Source organism: Eubalaena glacialis, chromosome 14 (assembly GCF_028564815.1).
Source record: "Eubalaena glacialis isolate mEubGla1 chromosome 14, mEubGla1.1.hap2.+ XY, whole genome shotgun sequence".
NCBI lineage: Eukaryota > Metazoa > Chordata > Mammalia > Artiodactyla > Balaenidae > Eubalaena > Eubalaena glacialis.
In genome coordinates, this window is record NC_083729.1 from 62,961,498 (window position 1) to 62,980,356 (window position 18,859).

The 18,859-nt window shown below is 39.1% G+C and overlaps 1 protein-coding gene across 4 annotated transcripts in view; it reads right to left on the bottom strand.

Moving 5' to 3' along the window:
- Nucleotides 1-18,859, bottom strand: part of EXOC6B (exocyst complex component 6B) — a 732,384-nt gene that overhangs the window by 336,550 nt on the left and 376,975 nt on the right. The gene's annotated exons all lie outside the window — the stretch shown is intronic.

Below are 18,859 nucleotides of genomic sequence, written 5' to 3' on the forward strand. Positions count from 1 at the left end.
TAAAGACACACACAGAATGAAAATGAGAGAATGGAAAAAATATTCTCTGCAAATGGAAATAAAAACTAGGGTAGCAACACAAATCAGACAAGACAGACTGTAAAATAAAGATGGTAACAAAAAACAAAGAACATTATATAATGACAAAGGGGTCAATCTAGCAAGATTTTAAAATTCTCAATACATATGCATGCAACGTAGGAGCATATAAATACATAAAGCAAATATTAAACAATAATAATAATAGGGGACATGAACACTCCACTTACATCAACGGACAGATCATCAAGACAAAATCAATAAAGAACCACTTAGCTTAAACAACACATTAGATCAGTTGCACTTCATAGATATATTTAGAACATTCCATCCAAAAGGAGAATACACATTCTTTTCAATTGCACATGAAACATTCTCTAAGATAAATCACATGCTAGGCCACAAAACAAGTCTCAATAAATTTAAGAAGACTGAAAGCATGTCAAGAATCTTTTCTTGGGGCTTCCCTGGTGGTGCAGTGGTTGAGAATCTGCCTGCCAATGCAGGGGACACGGGTTCGAGCCCTGGTCTGGGAAGATCCCACATGCCGTGGAGCAACAGGGCCCGTGAGCCACAGCTACTGAGCCTGCACGTCTGGAGCCTGTGCTCCGCAACAAGAGAGGCCGCAATAGTGAGAGGCCCGCGCACCGCGATGAAGAGCGGTCCCCGCTCGCCGCAACTAGAGAGAGCCCTCGCACAGAAACGAAGACCCAACACAGCCAAAAATAAATAAATAAATTTATATTAAAAAAACGAATCTTTTCTGATAACAATGGTATGAGACTAGAAATCAAGTACAAGAAAAAAAACTGCAAAAGAACACAAACACCTAGAGACTAAACCATATGCTACTAAAAATTCAATGGATCACTGAAGAAATGAGGAAAGAGGGCTTCCCTGGTGGCGCAGTGGTTAGGAATCTGCCTGCCAATGCAGGGGACACGGGTTCGAGCCCCGGTCTGGGAAGATCCCACATGCCGCGGAGCAACTAGGCCCGTGAGCCACAACTGCTGAGCCTGTGCGTCTGGAGCCTGTGCTCCGCAACGGGAGAGGCCGCGACAGTGAGAGGCCCGCGCGCCGCGATGAGGAGTGGCCCCCACTCACCGCAACTGGAGAAAGCCCTCGCACAGAAACGAAGACCCAACATAGCCAAAAATAAATCAATAAATAAATTTATTAAAAAAAAAAAAAAGAAATGAGGAAACAAATCAAAAAATGCCTAGAGAGGACTTGGCAAGATGGCGGAAGAGTAAGACGCGGAGATCACCTTCCTTCCCATAGCTACATTAGAAATACATCTACACGTGGAACTGCTCCAACAGAACACCCACTGAACGCTGGCAGAAAACGTCAGACCTCCCAAAAGGCAAGAAACTCCCCACGTACTTGGGTAGGGCAAAAGAAAAAAGAAATAACAGAGACAAAAGAATAGGGATGGGACCTGCACCAGTGGGAGGGAGCCGTGAAGGAGGAAAGGTTTCCACACACTACGAAGCCCCTTCGCGGGCGGAGACTGCGGGTGGCAGGGGGGGGAAGCCTCGGAGCCACGGAGGAGAGCGCAGCCACAGGGGTGCAGAGGGCAAAGCGGAGAGATTCCCGCACAGAGGCTCGGCGCCGACCAGCACTCACCAGCCCGAGAGGCTTGTCTGCTCCCCTGCCAGGGCGGGCGGGGGCTGGGAGCTGAGGCTCGGGCTTCGGTCCGATCGCAGGGAGAGGACTGGGGTTGGCGGCATGAACATAGCCTGAAGGGGTTAGTGCACCACAGCTAGCCGGGAGGGAGTCCGGGAAAAAGTCTGCAGCTGCCGAAGAGGCAAGAGACTATTTCTTGCCTCTTTGTTTCATGGTGCGCGAGGAGAGGGGATTCAGAGCGCCGCCTAAACGAACTCCAGAGACGGGCGCGAGCCGCGGCGATCAGCGCGGACCCCAGAGACGGGCATGAGACGCTAAGGCTGCTGCTGCCGCCACCAAAAAGCCTGTGTGCGAGCACAGGTCAGTCTCCACACCGCCTCTCCCGGGAGCCAGTGCAGCCCGCCACGGCCAGGCTCCCATGATCCGGGGACAACTTCCCCAGGAGAACACACGGCGCACCTCGGGCTGGTGCAACGTCACACTGGCCTCTGCCGCCGCAGGCTCACCCCACATCCGTATCCTTCCCTCCCCCCAGCCTGAGTGAGCCAGAGCCCCCGAAGCAGCTGCTCCTTTAACCCCGTCCTGTCTGGGCGGGAAACAGACGCCCTCAGTCAACCTACACGCAGAGGCGGGTCTAAATCCAAAGCTGAACCCCGGGAGCTGTGCAAACAAAGAAGAGAAAGGGAAATCTCTCCCAGCAGCCTCAGAAGCAGCGGATTAAAACTCCACAAACAACTTGATGTGCCTACATCTGTTGAATACCTGAATAGACAACGAATCATCCCAAATTCAGCAGGTGGACTTTGGGAGCAGGATATATAAATTTTTTCCCTTTTCCTTTTTCTGTGAGTGTATATGTATATTCTTCTGGGTGAGATTTTGTCTCTATAGCTTTGTTTTATAATAGCTTTATTTTACTTCACTATATTTTATCCTCTTTCTTTCTTTCTATTTTTTCTCCCTTTTACTCTGAGCCGTGTGGATGAAAGGCTCTTGGTGCTCCAGCCAGGCAGCAGGGCTGTGCCTCTGAGGTGGGAGAGCCAACTTCAGGACACTGGTCCACAAGAGACCTCCCAGCTCCACGTAATACCAAATGGCGAAAATCTCTCAGAGATCTCCATCTCAACATTAAGACCCAGCTTCACTCAACGACCAGCAAGCTACAGTGCTGGACACCCTATGCCAAACAACTAGCAAAACAGGAACACAGCCTCAGCCATTAGCAGAGAGGCTGCCTAAAATCATAATAAGGCCACAGACACCCCAAAATACACCACCAGATGTGGACATGCCCACCAGAAAGACAAGATCCAGTCTCATCCACCAGAACACAGGCACTAGTTCCCTCCACCAGGAAGCCTACACAACCCACTGAACCAACCTTAGCCACTGGGGACAGATACCGAAAACAACGGGAACTACGAACCTGCAGCCTGTGAAAAGGAGACCCCAAACACAGTAAGATAAGCAAAATGAGAAGACAGAAAAACACAGCAGATGAAGGAGCAGGGTTAAAACACACCAGACCTAACAAATGAAGAGGAAATAGGTAGTTTACCTGAAAAAGAATTCAGAATAATGATAGTAAGGATGATCCAAAATCTTGGAAATAGAATAGACAAAATGAAAGAAACATTTAACAAGGACGTAGAAGAACTAAAGAGGAACCAAGCAACGATGAAAAACACAATAAATGAAATTAAAAATACTCTAGATGGGATCAATAGCAGAATAACCGAGGCAGAAGAATGGATAAGTGACCTGGAAGATAAAAGAGTGGAAATAACTACTGCAGAGCAGAATAAAGAAAAAAGAATGAAAAGAACTGAGGACAGTCTCAGAGACCTCTGGGACAACATTAAACGCACCAACATTCGAATTATAGGGGTCCCAGAAGAAGAAGAGAAAAAGAAAGGGACTGAGAAAATATTTGAAGAGATTATAGTTGAAAACTTCCCTAATATGGGAAAGGAAATAGTTAATCAAGTCCTGGAAGCACAGAGAGTCCCATACAGGATAAATCCAAGGAGAAACACGCCAAGACACATATTAATCAAACTGTCAAAAATTAAATATAAAGAAAACATATTAAAAGCAGCAAGGGAAAAACAACAAATAACACACAAGGGAATCCCCATAAGGTTAACAGCTGATCTTTCAGCAGAAACTCTGCAAGCCAGAAGGGAGTGGCAGGATATACTTAAAGTGATGAAGGAGAAAAACCTACAACCAAGATTACTCTACCCAGCAAGGATCTCATTCAGATTTGATGGAGAAATTAAAACCTTTACAGACAAGCAAAAGCTGAGAGAGTTCAGCACCACCAAACCAGCTTTACAACAAATGCTAAAGGAACTTCTCTAGGCAAGAAACACAAGAGAAGGAAAACACCTACAATAACAAACCCAAAACATTTAAGAAAATGGGAATAGGAACATACATATCGATAATTACCTTAAATGTAAATGGATTAAATGCTCCCACCAAAAGACACAGACTGGCTGAATGGATGCAAAAACAAGACCCATATATATGCTGTCTACAAGAGACCCACTTCAGACCTAGGGACACATACAGACTGAAAGTGAGGGGATGGAAAAGGATATTCCATGCAAATGGAAATCAAAAGAAAGCTGGAGTAGCAATTCTCATATCAGACAAAATAGACTTTAAAATAAAGACTATTACAAGAGACAAAGAAGGACACTACATCATGATCAAAGGATCAATCCAAGAAGAAGATATAACAATTGTAAATATTTATGCACCCAACATAGGAGCACCTCAATACATAAGGCAAATACTAACAGCCATAAAAGGGGAAATCGACAGCAACACAATCATAGTAGGGGACTTTAACACCCCACTTTCACCAATGGACAGATCATCCAAAATGAAAATAAGTAAGGAAACACAAGCTTTAAATGATACATTAAACAAGATGGACTTAATTGATATTTATAGGACATTCCACCTAAAAACAACAGAATACACATTTTTCTCAAGTGCTCATGGAACATTCTCCAGGATAGATCATATCTTGGGCCACAAATCAAGCCTTGGTAAATTTAAGAAAATTGAAATCGTATCAAGTATCTTTTCCGACCACAATGCTATGAGACTAGATATCAATTACAGGAAAAGATCTGTAAAAAATACAAACACATGGAGGCTACACAATACACTACTTAATAACGAAGTGATCACTGAAGAAATCAAAGGGGAAATCAAAAAATACCTAGAAACAAATGACAATGGAGACACGACGACCCAAAACCTATGGGACGCAGCAAAAGCAGTGCTAAGAGGGAAGTTTATAGCAATACAAGCCTACCTCAAGAAACAGGAAACATCTCGAATAAACAACCTAACCTTGCACCTGAAGCAATTAGAGAAAGAAGAACAAAAAAACCCCAAAGCTAGCAGAAGGAAAGAAATCATAAAAATCAGATCAGAAATAAATGAAAAAGAAATGAAGGAAACAATAGCAAAAATCAATGAAACTAAAAGCTGGTTCTTTGAGAAGATAAAGAAAATTGATAAACCATTACCCAGACTCATCAAGAGAAAAAGGGAGAAGACTCAAATCAATAGAGTTAGAAATGAAAAAGGAGAAGCAACCACGGACACTGCAGAAATACAAACGATCATGAGAGATTACTACAAACAACTCTATGCCAATAAAATGGACAACCTGGAAGAAATGGACAGATTGTTAGAAATCCACAACCTGCCGAGACTGAACCAGGAAGAAATGGAAAATATGAACAGACCAATCACAAGCACTGAAATTGAAACTGTGATTAAAAATCTTCCAACAAACAAAAGCCCAGGACCAGATGGCTTCACAGGCGAATTCTATCAAACATTTAGAGAAGAGCTAACACCTATCCTTCTCAAACGCTTCCAAAATATTGCAGAGGGAGGAACACTCCCCAACTCATTCTACGAGGCCACCATCACCCTGATACCAAAACCAGACAAAGATGTCACAAAGAAAGAAAACTACAGGCCAATATCACTGATGAACATAGATGCAAAAATCTCGACAAAATACTAGCAAACAGAATCTAACAGCACATTAAAATGATCATACACCATGATCAAGTGGGGTTTACACCAGGAATGCAAGGATTCTTCAATATATGCAAATCAATCAACATGATACACCATATTAACAAATTGAAGGAGAAAAACCATATGATCATCTCAATAGATGCAGAGAAAGCTTTCGACAAAATTCAACACCCATTTATGATAAAAGCCCTGCAGAAAGTAGGCATAGAGGGAACTTTCCTCAACATAATAAAGGCCATATATGACAAACCCACAGCCAACATTATCCTCAATGGTGAAAAACTGAAACCATTTCCACTAAGATCAGGAACAAGACAAGGTTGCCCACTCTCACCACTATTATTCAACATAGTTTTGGAAGTGTTAGCCACAGCAATCAGAGAAGAAAAAGAAATAAAAGGAATCCAAATCAGAAAAGAAGAAGTAAAGCTGTCACTGTTTGCAGATGACATGATACTATACATAGAGAATCCTAAAGATGCTACCAGAAAACTACTAGAGCTAATCAATGAATTTGGTAAAGTAGCAGGATACAAAATTAATGCACAGAAATCTCTTGCATTTCTATACACTAATGACGAAAAATCTGAAAGTGAAATTAAGAAAACACTCCCGTTTACCATTGCAACAAAAAGAATAAAATATCTAGGAATAAACCTACCTAAGGAGACAAAAGACCTGTATGCAGAAAATTATAAGACACTGATGAAAGAAATTAAAGATGATACAAATAGATGAAGAGATATACCATGTTCTTGGATTGGAAGAATCAACATTGTGAAAATGACTCTACTACCCAAAGCAATCTACAGATTCAATGCAATCCCTATCAAACTACCACTGGCATTTTTCACAGAACTAAAACAAAAAATTTCACAATTTGTATGGAAACACGAAAGACCCCGAATAGCCAAAGCAATCTTGAGAACGAAAAATGGAGCTGGAGGAATCAGGCTTCCTGACTTCAGACTATATTACAAAGCTACAGTAATCAAGACATTTTGGTACTGGCACAAAAACAGAAATATAGATCAATGGAACAGGATAGAAAGCCCAGAGATAAACCCACGCACATATGGTCACCTTATCTTTGATAAAGGAGGCAAGCATATACAGTGGAGAAAAGACAGCCTCTTCAATAAGTGGTGCTGGGAAAATTGGACAGATACATGTAAAAGTATGAAATTAGAACACTCCCTGACACCATACACAAAAATAAACTCAAAATGGATTAAAGACCTAAGTGTAAGGCAAGACACTATCAAACTCTTAGAGGAAAACATAGGCAGAACACTCTATGACATAAATCACAGCAAGATTCTTTTTGACCCAGCTCCTAGAGAAATGGAAATAAAAACACAAATAAACAAATGGGACCTAATGAAACTTAAAAGCTTTTGCACAGCAAAGGAAACCATAAACAAGACCAAAAGAGAACCCTCAGAATGGGAGAAAATATTTGCAAATGAAGCAACTGACAAAGGATTAATCTCCAAGATTTACAAGCAGCTCATGCAGCTCAATAACAAAAAAACAAACAACCCAATCCAAAAATGGGCAGAAGACCTAAATAGACATTTCTCCAAAGAAGATATACAGATTGCCAACAGACACATGAAAGAATGCTCAACATCATTAATCATTAGAGAAATGCAAATGAAAACTACAATGAGATATCATCTCACACCGGTCAGAATGGCCATCATCAAAAAATCTAGAAACAATAAATGCTGGAGAGGGTGTGGAGGAAAGGGAACCCTCTTGCACTGTTGGTGGGAATGTAAATTGATACAGCCACTATGGAGAACAGTATGGAGGTTCCTTAAAAAACTACAAATAGAACTACCATACGACCCAGCAATCCCACTACTGGGCATATACCCTGAGAAAACCATAGTTCAAAAAGAGTCATGTACCAAAATGTTCATTGCAGCTCTATTTACAATAGCCAGGACATGGAAGCAACCTAAGTGTCCATCATTGGATGGATGGATAAAGAAGATGTGGCACATATATATAATGGAATATTACTCAGCCATAAAAAGAAATGAAATGGAGGTATTTGTAATGAGGTGGATGGAGTTAGAGTCTGTCATACAGAGTGAAGTAAGTCAGAAAGAGAAAAACAAATACAGTATGCTAACAAATATATATGGAATCTAAGGGAAAAAAAAAAAAGGCCATGAAGAACCTAGTGGCAAGATGGGAATAAAGACACAGACCTACTAGAGAATGGACTTGAGGATATGGGGAGGGGGAGGGGTGAGATGTGACAGGGTGAGAGAGTGTCATGGACATATATACACTACCAAATGTACAATAGATAGCTAGTGGGAAGCAGCCGCATATCACAGGGAGATCAGCTCGGTGCTTTGTGACCACCTAGAGGGGTGGGATGGGGAGGGTGGGAGGGAGGGAGATGCAAGAGGGAAGAAATATGGGAACATATGTATATGTATAACTGATTCACTTTGTTATAAAGCAGAAACTAACACACCATTGTAAAGCAATTATACTTCAATAAAGATGTTTAAAAAAAATGCCTAGAAACAAAAAGAAACAAAACCAAAACAATCGAAAATCTATTGGATGCAGTAAAAGCAGTTCTAAGAGGGAAGTTTATAGCAATGAAAGCCTATCTCATGAAATAAGAAAAATTTCAAATAAGCAACCTAACCTTACACCTAAAGAAACCAGAAAAAGATGAATAAATAAAACCCAAAGTAAGCAGAAGGAAAGAAATAATAAAGATTAGAGCAGAAATAAATAAAATAGACACTAAAAAACAATCAATAAAACTTAAGAGTTGCTCCTTTGAAAAGACAAAATCAATACACCATCAGCCAGATTCATTAGACTAAAAGGTGAGAAGGCACAAATAAATAAAATCAGAAATGAAAGAGGGAATCTTACAACCAACACCACAGAAATTAAAAGGGTCATAAGAGACTACTACAAAAACTTACACAGCAATAAAATGAACAACTTGCATGAAATGGACAGATTCCTAGAAATGTACAATCTCCCAAGAGTGAATCAAGAATAAATAGAAGTATGAACAGACTGATTACAAATAAAGAAACTGAATCAATAATTTAAAGAAAGCCCCCTACAAACAAAAGTGCAGAACCAGATGGCTTCACAGATAAACTCTAACAAACATTTTAAAAGAATTAACACCTATCCTTCTCTAACTAGTTAAAAAAATTGAAAAGGAAGAAACACTTCTGAAATCATTCTATGAGGACAGCGTAACCCCGATACTGAAACAAGACAAAGACACAAAAAAACCTCCACAAAATTACAGGCTAATTTCACTGATGAACACAGATCCAAAAATATTCACCAAAATATTAGCAAACTGAATTCAATAATATATTAAAACAATCATACTCCATCATCAAGTGATATTTACCCCAGGGATGCAAGGATACCTCAACATCTGCAAATTACTCAGCGTGATATACCACATTAACAAACTGAAGAATAAAAATCATATATGATTGGGAGAGGAGATCAAGATGGTGGAATAAAAGGATGTAGAGCTCACCTCCTCCCATAAATACATCAAAAATACATTGACATGTGGAACAATTCTCACAGAATATCTGCTGAACTCTGGCAAAAGACCTTTTGCAATCAAAACTACAAGAAAGATGACCACATAACGTAACAGGGTAGGAGGAAAGGGAGAAAAGGAATGTGCATCTCTGGAAGGAAGCTGTAAAATGGGAAAGGTTTCCTCACCTGGGGCACCCCCTTCACCAGCTGGGAGATCAGCAGGAACAGAAAGGGCATGGCATAGGCTCAGAGAAGAGTGTAGCAGCCAGCTGGCAGCAGGGAGAACATAGAGAGACCATGACAGGTGGTCCTAGCCACCTCCCTGCACTCCCCAAAAGAGATGTGCACACACCAGCAGGTGTGTGTGATGCCTGGGTGTTGAATATCCAGATTTAACAGAGAGACCCAGGAAGAGGACTGGGGTAGGCTGCGCAGAGATACCCTAAAGGGGCTGGAGTGTGGTCCGAGCCGCAACCACGTGTGTGCACAGGATGAAGCCGAAGTTTGATAATAGAAGCTCCATTGTTAACACACATGAAGGGGGGGTTGGGGGCCCACCAGGGCAACATCATTCTTACTTTATTTTTTATTTTTTATTGTAATATACTTGATTTACAATGTTGTGTTAGTTTCAGGTGTACAGCAAAGTGATTTAGTTATACATATATGTGTATCTATTCTTTTCCGGATTCTTTTACCTTATAGGTTATTACACAGTATTGACTAGAGTTCCCTGTGCTATACAGTAGGTCCTTATTGATTATCTATTTTATATATAGTAGTGTGTATATGTTAATCCCAACCGCCTAATTTCTCCCTCCTGCCCCCACCTTCCCCCTTTGGTAACCATAACTTTGTTTTTTAAGCCTGTGAGTCTTTTTCTGTTTTGTAAATAAGTTCATTTGAATAGTTTTTTAGATTCCACATACAAATGATATCATATGATATTTGCCTTTCTCTGTCTGACTTCATAATCTCTAGGTCCATCCATGTTGCTGCAAACAGCATTATTTCATTATTTTTTTATGGCTGAGTAATATTCCATATGTACCACATCTTCTCTATCCACACCTCTGTAGATGAACATTTAGGTTGCTACTATGTCTTGGCTACTGTAAATAGTGCTGCAATGAACAGTGGGGTATATGAACCTTTTCGAAGTATGGTTTTCTCCGGATATATGCCCAGGAGTGGGATTGCTGGGTCATATGGTAGTTCTATTTTCAGTTTTTTTAGGAACCTCCATACTGTTCTCCACAATGGCTGTATCAATGTACATTCCCACCAACAATGTAGGAGGGTTCCCTTTTCTCCACACCCTCTCTAGCATTTGTTGTTTGTAGACTTTTTGATGATGGTCTTTCTAACCAGTGTGAGGTGATATCTCCTTGTAGATTTGATTTGCATTTCTCTAATAATTAGCTATGTTAAGCATCTTTTCATCTGCTTTTCGGCCATCTGTATGTCTTCTTTGTACGTCTTCTTTGGAGAAATGTCTATTTAGATCTTCTGCCCATTTTTTCATGGGGTTGTTTTTTTGGTATTGAGCTGCATGAACTGTTTGTATATTTTGGAAATTAATCCTATGTTGGTTGCATCATTTGCAAATATTTTCTCCCATTCTGTGGGTTGTCTTTTCGTTTTGTTTATGGTTTATTTGCTATGCAAAAGCCTTTAAGTTTAATTAGGTCCCATTTGTTTATTTTTGTTATTTTCATTACTCTAGGAGGTGAATCCAAAGATATTGCTGTGATTTATGTCAAAGAGTATTCTGCCTACGTTTTCCTCTAAGGGTTTTATAGTATCCAGTCTTACATTTAGGTCTTTTATCCATTTTGAGTTTATTTTTGTGCATGGTATTAAAGAATATTCTAATTTTATTTTTTTTTACATGTAGCTGTCCAGTTTTCCCAGCACCATTTGTTGAAGAGACTGTCTTTCCTCCATTGTATAATCTTGCCACCTCTGTCGTAGATTAATTGGCCATAGGTGTGTGGGTTTATTTCTGGGATTTCTATCCTGTTCCACTGATCTATAAGTCTGCCTTTGTGCCAGTACCATACTGATTCGATTACTGTAGCTTTATAGTATAGTCTAAAGTCAGGGGGCCTCATTCCTCCAGCTCCACTTTTCTTTCTCAAGGTCGTTTTGGCTATTCAGGGTCTTTTGTGTTTCCATACAAATTTTAAGAATTTTTTGTTCTAGATCTGCGAAAAATGCCATAGGTAATTTGATAGGGATTGCATTGAATATGGAGATTACCTTGGATAGTATAGTCATTTGGATAATATTGATTCTTCTAATCCAAGAACATGGTATATCTTTCCAGCTGTTTGTGTCATCTTCTATTTCTTTCATCAGCATATTATAGTTTTTGGAATACAGGTCTTTTGCCTCCTTACGTAGGTTTATTCCTAGGTATTTTATTCTTTCCGATGCGATGGTAAATGGCATTGTTTCCTTAATTTCTCTTTCTGATATTTCATTGTTAACGTATAGAAATGCAACAGACTTATGTCTGTTAATTTTGTATCCTGCAACTTTACCGAATTCACTGATGAGCTCTAGTAGTTTTCTGGTAGCATCTTTAGGATTCTGTATGTATAGTAACATGTCATCTGCAAATAGTGACAGTTTTACTTCTTTTCCAATTTGGATTCTTTTCTTTTTCTTCTCTGATTGCTGTGGCTAAGACTTCCAAAACTATGTTGAATAAAAGTGGTGAGAGTAGACATCCTTGTCTTGTTCCTGATCTTAGAAGAAATGCTTTCCGTTTTTCACCATTGAGTACGATGTTAGCTGTGGGTTTGTCATATATGTCCTTTATTATGTTGAGGTAGGTTCCCTCTATCTCCACTTTCTGGAAAGTTTTTATCATAAATGGGTGATGAATTTTGTCAAAAGCTTTTTCTGCATCTATTGAGATGATCACATGGGTTTTATTCTTCAATTTGTTAATGTGCTATATCACATTGATTGATATGTGGATATTGAGAAATCCTGGCATCCCTGGGATAAGTCCCACTTGATCATGCCGTATGAGTCTTTTAATGTATTGTTGGACTTGGACTGCTAGTATTTTGTTCAGGATTTTTGCATCTATGTTCATCAATGATATTGGCCTGTAATTTTCTCTTCTTTTTGGTGCTGTTTTTGTCTGGTTTTGGTATCAGGGTGACGGTGGACTCATAGAATGAGCTTGGAAGTGTTCCTTCCTCTGCAATTTTCTGAAACAGTTTCAGAAGGACAGATGTTAACTCTTCTCTCAATGATTGATAGAATTCTCCTCTGAAGCCATCCGGTCCTGGACTTTTGTTTGTCAGGAGTTTTTTAATCACAGTTTCAATTTCATTGCTTGGTTGGTCTGTTCTTGTTTTCTATTTCTTCCTGGTTCAGTTTTGGGAGACTGTGCCTTTCTAAGAGTTTGTCTATTTCTTCTAGGTTGTCCGTTTTGTTGGCATACAGTTGACTGTAGTAGTCTCTTATGATCCTTTGTATTTCAGTGGTGGCAGTTGTAACTTCTCCTTTTTTCATTTCTAATTTATTGATTTCATTTCTTATTTATTGATTTCAGCCCTCTCCCTTTTTTTCCTGATGAGTCTGGCTAAAGGTTTATCAATTTTATTTATCTTTTGAAAGAACTGGCTTTTAGTTTCATTGATCTTTTCTATTGTTTCCTTCATTTCTATTTCATTTATTTATGCTCTGATCTTTATGATTTCTTTCCTTCTGCTAACTTTGAGTTTTGTTTGTTCTTCTTTCTGTAGTTGCTTTAGATCTAAGATCAGGTTGTTTATTTGGGATTTGTCTTGTTTTATGAGGTAAGACAGTATTGCTATGAACTTACCTCTTAGAACTGCTTTTGCTGCATCCCATAGGTTTTGGATTGTCTTGTTTACATTTTCATTTGTCTCTAGGTATTTTTTGATTTCCTCTTTGATTTTTCCAGTGATCCACTGGCTACTCAGTAGCATATTGTTTAGGCTTCATGTGTTTGTGTTTTTTACAGTTTTTTTTTTCTTGTAGTTGATTTCTAATCTCATAACATTATGGTCAGAGAATATGCTTGATATGATTTCAATTTTCTTAAATTTCACAAGGCTTGCTTTATGACCCAGCACGTGGTCTATTCTGGAGAATTTTCCATGTGTACTTAAAAAGAATGTGTATTCTGCTGCTTTCAGATGGAATGCTCTATAAATATCAATTAAGTCCATCTAATGTGTCACTTAAGACCTGTTTCCCTATTGATTTTCTGTCTGGATGATCTGTCCATTGATGTAAGTGTGGTGTTGAAGTCCCCCACTACTATTGTGTTACTGTCAATTTCTTCTTTTATGGTTGTTAGCATTTACCTCACATATTGAGGTGCTCCTATATCTCTCTCCTTCTGTTGGGCCATTAGTATAAGTAGTTGAACTGGGTTTGGGTTCTATTGTTGCTATGATTACCTTCAGTGCTTCACAGATTTCAAATTTTTCTAATGATAGCATAGGCCTATGTGTGATTACTGGGGTCCTAGAAGGTTTTTCAAAAAGTTTCTGCATCATCCACATTTTTCAGCTATACCTACATGCCTACAATACAGAATTGATCTCTCTTTCCCTACATTCTTGCCCATCACCTAGTGGTAGATTGCTGCCACTTGTTACTTAGTTCTTACTGGACTATTAGTGGAGATCAAAGGACTTACTCTGCTGTCCTGGCCAGCTGCAGTTTTAGACTGGTCATGTGTCCTGATGCTAAGGGATGGAGCTTGCTCAACATCCTTGCCCTTCCTTCCAGTGGCAGCCAAACTCTGCCTTGTATATGTGGTGGGTCTAGTGCAGAAATTTTCTGCCCTCTCCCAGTATTAGAAGACCTCTAATGGTACTGGTATAAGATCCTGAGCCCAGGACTATTTTCTCTCCTTCTCCCAAGGGTTGAAAGGCTTTTTTTCTTTTACCTTCTCTACGGTTTTACCAATGGGTCTTTACCTGTGTTCTGCAGAAAGACAGAGTTTGCTGACCATCCCCCAGTGTCACAAAGTTTTTGGTCTACATGAGTGAAGGGTCCAAACTAGGGGGTGGGGTGGGGCTTCATGCCTTTCTCAAAACAGTGGTGGATCCCATCCTCTATGCCTGTAACATCATTGATGGCTTTCTCTGATCTCTTACCCAGCTCCCAGTCTTTCTCATGAGCACTCAGTGGAGGTCCATGGAAAAGGACATATGAGTGAGTTAAATTCCTCCTGGATCTTAGCTCCAACTAAGATGTTACCGATCCATTAAGTCTTTAGTTGATTTCCTCTTTCTCACCTGTGTGATAGCTATGCCTTTCTTCTTTGCTCTGCCACAAATGAGGGAGTCAGGGAATCCTGTCACTCTCTCCTGAGAGGGGCTAGTCTCAACTTGGATTTCCAGGTATTTGGTCACTCCATAACTTCAGCTCTCTAATGGGTTCCAGAAAAGTTTTCATTTTGTAGTTTATCTGTTTTGTTTGGGAAGAAGCAATACTCTTTCCAGCTTTCTATACTGTAGACATAAGTAGAAGTATCTCATAGCAATTAGCTTTAAAAAAAAAAAAAAGTGCTGTGCATGTATTCACAAGGAAGAAAGACTGAAAAAAAAAAGAAAAAAGAAAGAAATTCTCATATAGAAAGGGTGGTTATTAATGTGGTAGACTTTTGGGTCATTTACATTTTTCTTCTATGTGCTATTCTATATCTCTCAAGTCCTTTACAGAGATCTAATTTTATAACTTAAAAAAAAGATCTGTGTGTGCATATACATATGTGTATTCTATTTTTTAAGTCAAGTGCAAATGATAGAACACTATTTTACCATAGAAATGCCATTTATTTGCTGTTTTTAAAATAAACTTTCAAATAAAGTTTGTGTCCTCAGAATTCATACAATTACATATGTATTCAATATCTGTAATCTTTCTCAGTATCCTCTGTTCAACGTAAAAGACAAAATTCTTGCTAGGAAAAAAAATTAAAGTTTGATTTAAGAGAATAATTATGCTTAAAGCTTCATAAGAATCTCTCTTTTTCTTATAAATTTATTTATTTATTTTTGGCTGCGTTGGGTCTTTGTTGCTGTGCGTGGGCTTTCTCTATTTGTGGCGAGCGGGGGCTATCCTTCGTTGCGATGCGTGGGCTTCTCATTGCAGTGGCTTCTCTTGTTGTGGAGCACGGGTTCTAGGCACGTGGGCTTCAGTAGTTGTGGCATGTGGGCTCAGTAGTTGTGGCTCGCGCGCTCTAGAGCACAGGCTCAGTAGTTGTGGCACATGGGCTTAGCTGCTCCACGGCATGTGGGATCTTCCCAGACCAGGGCTCGAACCCGTGGCCCCGCGTTGGCAGGCGGATTCTTAACCACTGCACCACCAGGGAAGTCCCCATAAGAATCTCAATACAGCAGTTTTTCTTGTTTTGAGAGCCTTGTGTTTAAGAAAACTAACTGTTTTTATTCATATTATGTCTTACACCTCATATTATAATCTCCCCACAATGACAGTTATGATTGCCAAAGTGATTTCTGTCACTCCAGGTTATAATGTAAATGTAGCTCAGGAAATAAGATAAACAGCAATTGAAGAGTAAAAGGCAGCTGTAAACCAACCCCCGCCAAACTGAATATTTCTTTTAAACTGTCAATGTTAAACATATCAAAGGAGTTTTCAGGCAAAAACTTAATATATTTAAGCAGTAAAAAGACTTCTGAACAATTTACTTAGATTATCCCTTTACCATATTACCTTTCCTCCAAAAAAGGATAGAAAAAGTCATTATGCAATGAACTTGTAATAATTTACATACAGTAACGTACCAAAAAGTACCTTAGAGACCATTCTCTGGTACTAAGTAATTTGATGGTGGTCATTGAAGGGTAAAAAAGTTTTGGTTTATAATTTCCAAAGATAATCTCATTTCCAAAAGAACATTTCTATGAAATCAATCTCATTTTCAGAGAAAAGAACTAATTAATTACACAAACCCCGTGTTTCATTTTTTTACTTAGTAAGAATGGCTATCAAGCAAGTTACCAAAACTGTTTTCCAATTGTCTATTTTCAGAGTTGCGTGGCATACCATACATTCCACTCACTTCCTTCTTTCTTTCCTGTTTCTTCCTTCCTTCCTTCCTCCCTTCCTCCCTCCCTCCCTTCCTTCCTTTAAAATTTACTAAGCTGGGTGCAGAGGATATTGTGCTGAACAAAACTTAAAATGTTTCTACCCTTCAAGAGGCCTTTTCTTACATCCTCAATTTGCCTCTGACTTGGTTCTTATTTTGTTCCTGTATATTTTCATCCCAGCACTTAAAAATAATTGCACAGTTCCTCAATTACAGTAGGTACTCTTCGAAGACATGGATTTTCAGCATCTTAATGTCCTTACTACCAAGCACCATCTCACAAATAATAGATTACTCACAATGCATGATGAATAAAAGAAATAAATAAACAAAGGAGCTTATAGCCTAGCACACACAGAAACGCATAGATACAATAGAGCAATAAAATCTAAGATGAGCTATAATGACAGTATTCAGAGATTACCGAAGTAGCACAAAGGAGTCAGCAGATCAACTCCATTAGGGGTGGAAGTGGTCAAAAAGCTTCATTCAGCACATGATATTTAAATTGAATCTTGAAGGATGGTTAGAAGTGAGTCACGAGCTTCAGAAGAGAAGAAATAATTTCAAGTAGAGAGAAAGTCATGAACAAATTAAGAGAGATAAAAAATAGCATGTTATGATCAGAAAATAGCAAATAGGCTGGTATGACTGAAGCATGGGGTGGCAGGGAAATTACCCTGAGATATGAATCTGGAAAAGGTACAGGGGACTAGGTCAAGGAATGGGGGAGGAGGCAGATAGACAAATATGTCAGGCTAGAGTATGCCGTGAGAACTTTATCCTGTATGCTGTGAGAAATCCCTGCAAAGGTGAGAAGAATAAAGTTAAATGATAAGATTTGATTTTAGAAAACTTACTCTAGGGGACATACAGAATAGAATAAGGAAAACGAAAGGACAGATGGTTGGGAAAGTAAAGTTAGAGGTAAAAGAACAATTAGGAGACTACTTAAATAGTCCAAGACAAATATGACTACAACAAGAATTAAACCAGCCATACTGGGAAGAGAAAACTTTAAAGAAAAAAAAAAAAACTGAAAAAAAGAAATCGATGTAATTTTGTCCTCAATTAGATTTATAGAGGCTCATTTACAAATGAGTACTGCCCTCATTTGTTAAATGGTAATAATTAGTGCTTATCTCAAAGAAATATTATAAATACCTGAGATAATGCATGTAAAATACTTCATAATATGACTGCCAAAGAAAAAGGTTTATAAACATGGCAGTAATTATTTTGTTGATGCTGATGCTGATTGGATTTGAATCCTGGCTTGAATACTTACTCCCTGTGTGACCTTCATGAAGTTACTTAATCTCTCTTTGCCTCACATTCCTCCTCTGTAACAATGGAGTATGCTCCCTAGTACCTCATAGATAAGTATTATTTTGAGTTTTATAGATGTCATAACATATTCATGAAGGGTTTATAAAAATTTAGACCAATATCTGAAACTTTATTTTTAAGAAAAATAGTTATTAATAGAAAATAGGAGTTGAAAATGATTCTCAGATTTCCAATATGGGTGAACGGTGATACTCATTGAGAGGAGGAGGCTCCTTTAAAAAGCCAATCATTGGGCTTCCCTGGTGGCGCAGTGGTTGAGAATCTGCCTGCCAATGCAGGGGACACGGGTTCGAGCCCTGGTCTGGGAAGATCCCACATGCCGCGGAGTAACTAGGCCCGTGAGCCACAATTACTGAGCCTGCGCGTCTGGAGCCTGTGCTCTGCAACAAGAGAGGCCGCGACAGTGAGAGGCCCGCGCACCGCTATGAAGAGTGGCCCCCGCTTGCCACAACTAGAGAAAGCCCTCGCAAAGAAACGAAGACCCAACACAGCCATAAATAAATAAATAAACCCAAAGGTTTAAAAAAAAAAAAAAAACACTTATATAAAAAGCCAATCATTGTCCCTCAAATTCTTTAAGATGAATTAAGTGTTCTTCTCAGTGTTTTGCAAGCACACTATACATATTACAACACTCACCATGGTATATTTTAACTGTCTATTTTCATGTCTATTATCCTCAGTAAATACTGATGATATCTAAGGGCAAAAAACTGTGTCTGTTAATTCTGCACCCCCAAAAAGCAGGATGCATCTGGTATATAAATAGGCTCAATATACGTTAGTGAAATAATTAAACTTAAAGGAGATATGAATTCCTTTAACAAGTCCAGAGAATATTTGGAAAGAATGGTATTTCCAAAGAATTTTACATGCTACTCCCCTATGGGCCTTAAAATTTCATCAAACAGAATGTAAAAACTAGTATATTATACTACTCTTTTCTAGTGAATTCTCACTAGATAGAAAGTGTTGAAGTGCAAATCTGTAAAGAAAATAGCAGAGAATAAAGTAAATAATATAAACAAAAAGAAATTATTCAAGAGTTTCCAACTTTCTCTTTCACCATGACCATATAAATATAGC